Source organism: Rattus rattus, chromosome 6 (assembly GCF_011064425.1).
Source record: "Rattus rattus isolate New Zealand chromosome 6, Rrattus_CSIRO_v1, whole genome shotgun sequence".
NCBI lineage: Eukaryota > Metazoa > Chordata > Mammalia > Rodentia > Muridae > Rattus > Rattus rattus.
Window position 1 is genome coordinate 7,278,429 of NC_046159.1, and position 7,596 is coordinate 7,286,024.

The window sequence follows — 7,596 nt, forward strand, 5'->3', positions numbered from 1 at the left end:
TTTGTGTGCCCTCCAGAAAGTTCCTGGAATTCCAGGTGTCACAACATCACAGAAGTCTGTAGCTGACAAAACCATGTTTCTGCTAGAGCACGATGCAAATCATGGTCAGTGGCTGCAGACAGTCAGAAGCAGCCTCACATCCCTACACCTGGGATTAAAATGAAAGCACATTCTTGTAATATTTCTGTGTTTTTTAAAGAAACCAGAATTCTGGAATTCTCAAAAATGATACTGCAAACCAGAATTGGATGCAAGCTATTATTAAAAAGATTTTAAAAATTAATCTTTTAATTGTGTATAGAGTGATTTCTCCCTGGGAAGGCATAGTAGTTCTAAAACAGCTACATCTTCAGCCTTTCAAAAAATAAAAATGTTTCTAAGATAAACTATTTTGACTTGGGCTCCCCTTGATCCTAGTCTCTTGCTTCCCAGGGCAATGGCCTTGATTTTCTCTTGATTAAACGTCCTAAATCCTTAAGTTAAAGGGATATATCATAACACTTTGAAAATTACTCATTTGAGTCATGTAATTAACTGTCCATTACAGGGAAAAAATGCATGTGGAGCATGGCTTCTGTCTTCAGATCAGAACAGGAGGAAGAGTTTGCTGTGTACACTGCAGGGTGACACAGGGTAGGCAATGGCTATGTCACAGACAAAAGTTCAAGGCACTCAGCCTCAGGGGTCACCATTATGAAGAAGGACCTTATTCAAGCACTGTGGTGATTTTGTAATTTCACAGGATGCATTAATTCATGGATATGACTGAAAACAGACCAGATCGATGGGTGTACAATTTGGGGAGGTTGTGTTGAGCCAATGAACATTGAATTTCCAATTAGGGGACTGCCCTATGGAAATATATACAATCTTTGTTGTCATAGTTAAGTCACCTCAGAGGGTTGACACACAGGCCTTTGGCTGTAGCTGTGTGTGTCAGGTTACAAATCTCAGCAGCTAACATTGCACACGGGTCCAATAGTGTCTTATTAACACCATTTCATCTAACAGGGAATGGTCTGTTCTTTTTTAAAGTTGGTATAGCTATACATTTTTTTCAATTATATTTATCTTTTTGAAAAGTTAATTTTTGGTACTACCTTTTACATTCCATTTTCTTAATTCATCACTGCTCTAATCTCTTATTTCTATTCTCCAGTTACTCCAAGTTACTAAGAATTTTATTTCTTGGGTTGGGATTTAGCTCAGTGGTAGAGCGCTTGCCTAGCAAGCACAAGGCCCTGGGTTCGGTCCCCAGCTCTGAAAAAAAAAAAAAGAAAAAAAAAAATTTTATTTCTTTTCTCAAGTGCTTTTGATTATGTGTTTCTACTGAGGACAATATCTTCTGTAGCTCAGGCTTGATAGTTAAGATTTGCTTTAAACACCTAATCCTGCCTCTCCTGTCCAGTGCCTGGAAGACAATCCTGCAACTCTTTCCAGACTGGGCCCTGACTAGTCAGTGAGAAGGAAGTAAGAGCAGTGAAAGTGTCCCTCCTACCTCTTCAACTCTTTTAGGGGAATTAGAAATAAAGAGGGACCTGTGTAAGAATTGAATTCACTGAGCACCTTTGAAGCTGGTATAGTCTCGGCACAGAAAGGACAGGGAGACAGGAAGGTGAGAGCTCCCTGCTCTGACAGTACTTGGCATTGGCATTGGGTAGTCAGCTCATCTATTTTAGATGATCAGCAAAAGTCAAAAATGGCCATTTTTGTAGGTTCACAGACCAGGGCAATCAAGAATCTAAATAAGGATCTGAACTTATTTCTAAAAAAACAAATTACTGTAGTTACACTAGTTCAAACAACACAGAAGATTTTGACAATCTGGTGTGGCTGTGCCTGACAGGAATGTGATTTTTTTTTCTGTCTGAAAGTGCACAGCCTGAGACGGGAGATGTCAGTAATACTTGCTGTGCTCTAGTACACCTGTCTAATCCCTGGAAAATATTGGACCATAAAGCCTGTTTCAACTTTTTAAAATAAGTTTTGATATTATAATTAAACCATTTCAGCCTCCTCATTGTTCCTGCTGTTAAGTCTCAAACCCTGGGACAAATGGCTTAGGTGCCTTTTTAACAAATCAGAGTGGACCTGGCTGTCAGGTTTTCCCAGCATCCCTCAGTCCCTACCTATGATAGGGTATGGCTGGCATATCCATAGCTTAGGGATTGGGCTGCCCTTCTCCCAGCTGCCTTTCCTTATATAATCCAACCATCTTGGGTACCTGGTTCTTTTCACCTGTCATTTACCCTCCTGTCCTTGGTCTGGCTCTCCCCCTCTCCCTTTCACCCTTCCTTGATGAGGATCAGGGTCAAGTCTACTCTGGCTGGACTCCCCCTGATGTACCATGTCTGGCACTATGCTCTCTCTTTTTTATCTGTAATAAACTTTTTTTAACCATACCTAGGAGCAGCCATGTCCTTTCCTTTTTTTACTTCTTTTTTTCATTCATCTCCCATTTACTGTTTCTTGATTTTAAATTTGTTGCCACCTTTTGCTTCCATTGTTGTTACTGTGTGAGTTAACTGGAGTTTGGCTCCAGGACTTCCCAGCTGTGAAGCAAAGGGATGGCTGCATTGGACCTTGAGTGTGTTTTGGGATGTACAAAGAACCTTGTGTCTTAGAGGATGACCAGGTACCCTGGGAGAGTTGAAGATTCTACTAAAATGCAAATTTTTCAGACCAGGGCTCTGTCTGCCCCTGGAGTGGAAGGACAGAGCTTCATTTAATCTCTAATCCTCCAGTACGGGAGCTGCTACTGTCCTCAGGAGGAGCACCGGTGGGAGGTAGCTTGCAGATTCTTTCCATGTTTCGCTCTGATGGAGTTCATCAGAGAGCTGTGAGGAAGACCACAAGTCATGCCATGGTGACTGGCAGCCACCGGGAAGAGCAGGTTGGCTAAGCTATCAGAGTCCAGTCTGATTGGACTTGGGTGTACCTTGAACCAGACTGTGGTGCTGTTGGTGCATGTGGTGACCTGGGCAGAGAGCCTTGTCCTCTGAGCTTACCTGAGTGGGGATTCCCTGGGGAGGAGGAGGCTCTGTAGCTCTGGCCATAGGAAGGTGTTGCTTATAATATCACTGCCCAGTGTGCACACACAAGCTTAGCGTTTGGTGCGCAGTGGAAAGACAGAGGCCAAAACCAAAGGTCTGTTTTCTAGAAGTTCTGAACATTGCATTGTATGTAGCTTTGTAACCAGTTTTCCTGTTATAAATTGTCAGGGATTTTCTTTGGATTATTTGGAATTTATGCTGCAAATTAAACATACCCAGTTTTTTCTTTTATCCTTTTGAAAACATCACTTATTGGTGTTGTTTGCAGTTATTATAAATGGGTAAAAGGAATTCAACATAATCATTCATTTAGCAAATTTCAGTCAGTGTGTGAAACTGCATTGATGTGAAATAAAGTATAAAGCCATAGAAAGCGAGCTTTAGTTTAGACTTTAGGGACAGGGTCTCATAAACGATACCTCACTAAGTATGATTTAATTGAGAAAACAAAAAGAGTGAAAATAAACGTGGTCCAGAATTTAACAACGAATCTGGATGTGTCACAGGATTGTGCGTTAGCCTACAAAATAAACTCTGGTAGCAGTAGGTTGGGATTTTCCACAGATAACAACTGAAACTAGTTAAAGCCATGTTGTGCTGTTATATTTGGTATAAAATTGCACATATTTAATGGGTGTATTCTGATATATTTGGACATAATACCTACCTACACCTAAGTAACCCCCTCATACAGAGTTCCCATAAAAATGACAGAATCCCAGCAATCTTCTCAGTATATTTTCCACACACTTGAAATTAGCATTAAGATTTATCAGAATTGTCACCTCCATTGCAGTTGTATTCATGTTGGCCTAAATATGAGAATAACCTCAATGCTCATTTGTTGAGGACAAGGTGGGTGCCTCAGGAGGACATTGTGCTATGGTTGAAGGATTAAATATTGTAGAGTCTCACAGTCAGTGCTGTATTGGTCATAAAGCAACATGTGATTACAGCTTAAGCAGTCCCAATTCACTTCTTTCTCCTATCTGATTTTAATCTTTAGTGCACTCTTATCTGTCAGACGGATGTGAGAGCTTGAGCCATCTTGTCTACACTGCATGTAGCAATAGAAAATGAAGGGCAGAATGCACAAAATCTAGCTGAAGCAACCGCTTTCAAAGGGTTTTGCTAATGTTCTTTTAGGTGGTATGTGGAGAAGAAAAATGAAATAGCAAGTGTTTTGTACCAAGAGTTGTTACAGAGATGAGAAGCAAATGTGCTATTATAATATACTGTAAAAATGCAGAAAGTGGCTTTATTTGGATGCCAATGAGTCATTGTGCATGAAAGGTAAAAATGAGGTTAAGAATCAGTTGAACAAAAATGTAATAGTTTTAGGTAAGTGACTCATCTCTTTGTTTTCTTTGCATTAAATAACCTATCTTAGATGGTAACACTTTCATTTTTGCTTTGGAGAATGTTTAAATATTTAACATTTTTCTACATCATCCTTTATGTTTAATGTATTACATAATTAATGTAGCAATCCTGCATAACATCATATGTTTATTTCTATTATTTGAATAGTTATTCAAACATTAGTTTTTATTAAAAAGAAGCAAGAATATCCTTTGGAATGAAATGAATAAAAAGTGCTATAATTCCACATTCCAAACTAGTGGAAGAAAGTGACTGCTTTTGTTTCCTGCATGATATATATTTCACATTGCTGAGAGCAAAACTTGTGATTTCACAGCTATAGACTGGGCTCAAGAATGAGCTTGTCATGAACTCCTATGTTGCAGGGTATTTGATCGCATTGTGATCCTTGAGATTGTGTTATTTACTAAAAACAAACACCTGTTTCTAGATGTGGTGTGGCTCAGTCTTTAGCACACACCTTTAATCCCAAACAATAAAGGTAAACTTAGTTTTAGAAGGAGCCACCCATGTTTGAAAGTGATGTTGAATTGAGTGGCAGACAAAGTGATGAATCAGAGAAAGATCTGACAGAATAGGATATGCCCAACTCGCACAAGAACAGAGAGGAAAGAGAGGCAGCATAAGAGGGAGCAGCGCAGAGGGAGAGGGGAGGACGGAGTTTTACCAGGAGAGTTTTACAGAGACAGGTTGAAAAGAGAACAAGCCAGACACAGGTGAAGATAGAACGAGCCAGGGAATGAGAAGGAGACAGAAGATGAGAACAGATTGCTAGAGTTCGTTTGAGGCCAAGCGGAACAGTGCATTCAGAAGTGAAAGAAGTCGGTTTAAATCAGCATGAAAAGGAGTTTGAGCCAGGACAGCTGAGTTGACCAGCCGGCCAGAGTTCAAAAAGAAAGGGTGAGTTAATTCAGCAGTAAATCTCGGAGGCTGAAAACATTCTAGGCCTGGATAAGACTGTACAGAGCCTAGAAGCTTCCAGGGCTAGGCCGAGGCTAAGCTGACAGTTACATCAGGGAAATAAAAGATACTTTTACACTCCTGTGTGAGGTCACCCTCCGCACAAACAGAACAAGAACTGTATCTGTCAAATTCATGCTATCCCTGTCTTTACCCTTTTCTTTGTTCATTATTGCTTTCCTCCTCCTTTGCATTTTCATTTTAAAATATTGAATTGTTTTAATAGAAGCTAGATCCTTCTCTCATACAATATGTCCCGACCACTGTTTCCCTCCCTCCACTCCTCCCAGCTACCCCCCTCCTCTCCTCTCCTCCTCTCCCCGAGATGCACACCCCTTCCTCTGTTCCCTCTTCAGAAAGGAGCAGACCTCCAAGACAGGACAGCCAAACAGGACAAAACAAGATAGAAAAAGACAAGGTAAAGCCTTCGTATTGAGGCTGGACAAGGCAACCTAGGAGGTCAAGAGTTTCAAGATCAAGCAAAAGAATCAGAGCTACTCTTGCTCCCACTGTCAGGAGTCCAACAGCAACACCCAGCTAACAGCCATATCATCAGCAGAGGACCTGGCACAGACCCATGCTGACTCCATGCTTACCACTTAAGTCTCTAAGGTTCCAAGAAATCCAGTCAGTGTTAGTCATGGGTCTCTCTCATGTCCTGGGCCTCAAGTTAAACCAAACATTAAGTGTGTTACCATCATGCCCCAGTACATCTTTCTGAAAGGACCAACTGTAGGTGGATGAGGTGGATGGTTTTATACCTAGCTTGGAGTCCAGGTTTCTCTTCTGTAGCCTGTAGAGTACCTTCTCTCCTCAGAGACTAGAACATAGGAGTAAAGGCTCCAAGCCTGTACCTGCTTGACCTCTACATTCAGAGAAATGCATGGAATTTGCCCTCAGTGATGAACCCCTGCTGTCAGTTTTCCTCCCTTTTACTGAGGGAAAGGGTCAGATTTCAGTGTTGTCCTAGCATCAACCTGGGTTGTTTAAGGATCTCCAAGGGACGTCCTTGGCCAACAACTCAACCTAATGTAACCCCTTCTAAACTCTGAAGCCCTACCTGGCTATAAAGGATGGCCAGTTCAGACTTCATTACTGGTTGGGGATTTAGCTCAGTGGTAGAGCGCTTGCCTAGGAAGCGCAAGGCCCTTGGTTCGGTCCCCAGCTCCGAAAAAAAAAAAAGAACAGACTTCATTACTAGGGATCACTTTCATAGATTCCAGGAAGTTACCATCGCACTGGGTTTCTACACTAACCCCCAAATGTTCCCTAATTCCAGTTGTTTCTCCCTACATTGTACTCTCTCCCTTCATCCTCCCCCCAACTGATCCCTCCCACTTCTGTTCCCATCAAACCCCATTCTACTCACAGAAACTATTCTATTTCCCCTCCAGAGGAAGATCCATGCTTCCCCCCCTATATAGCCCTACTCTTTACCTAACTTCTCTATGTTTGTGGATTATAGCTTGATTATTATTTGCCTTATAAGTGAATGCATACCATATCTGTCATTCTGCACCTGGGTTACCTCACTTAAGGTGATTTTTTTTCTAGATGGCTGTAAATTCATGATGTCATTTGCTTAAAACCACTGAGTGATTCCACTGTGTAAATGTACCACATTTCGCTTATCCATTCTTCAGCTGAGGGACATCTATGTTGTTTCCAGTTTCTGGATAGTATGAACAAATATGCTATAAACATAGTTGAGCAAGTGTCTTTGTGTTAGGATGGAGCAACTTTTGGATAGATGCCCAAGAGTGGTATAGCTGGGTCTTGAAGTAGATGGACTCTCAGTTTTCTTAGGAACTATGAATCTGAGGAAACACTGATTTCCACAGTGGATATATTAGTTTGCACTCCCATAAGCAGTGGAAGGTTGTCCCCCTTTCTCCACATCCTTGCCAGTGTGTGCTGTCACCTGTATTATTGTTCTTAGCCATTTCTGACATGTGTTAGATGGATTCTCAGAGTAGGTTTGATTTGCATTTCCCTGATGGCTAAGATGGTAAAGATTTCTTTAAGTCTTTCTCAGCCACTTGAGTTTCTTCTGTTGAGAATTCTCTGTTTAGATATATACCCCCCATTTTTTAATTGGATATTTTGCTTTGCCACTTCCAATCTATTTTCTATTATTGGCAAAGAGGAGAGACAGAGTGCATGGGAAGAGTGCTGGCCTGTAATTTCTTTAACTTTTTCT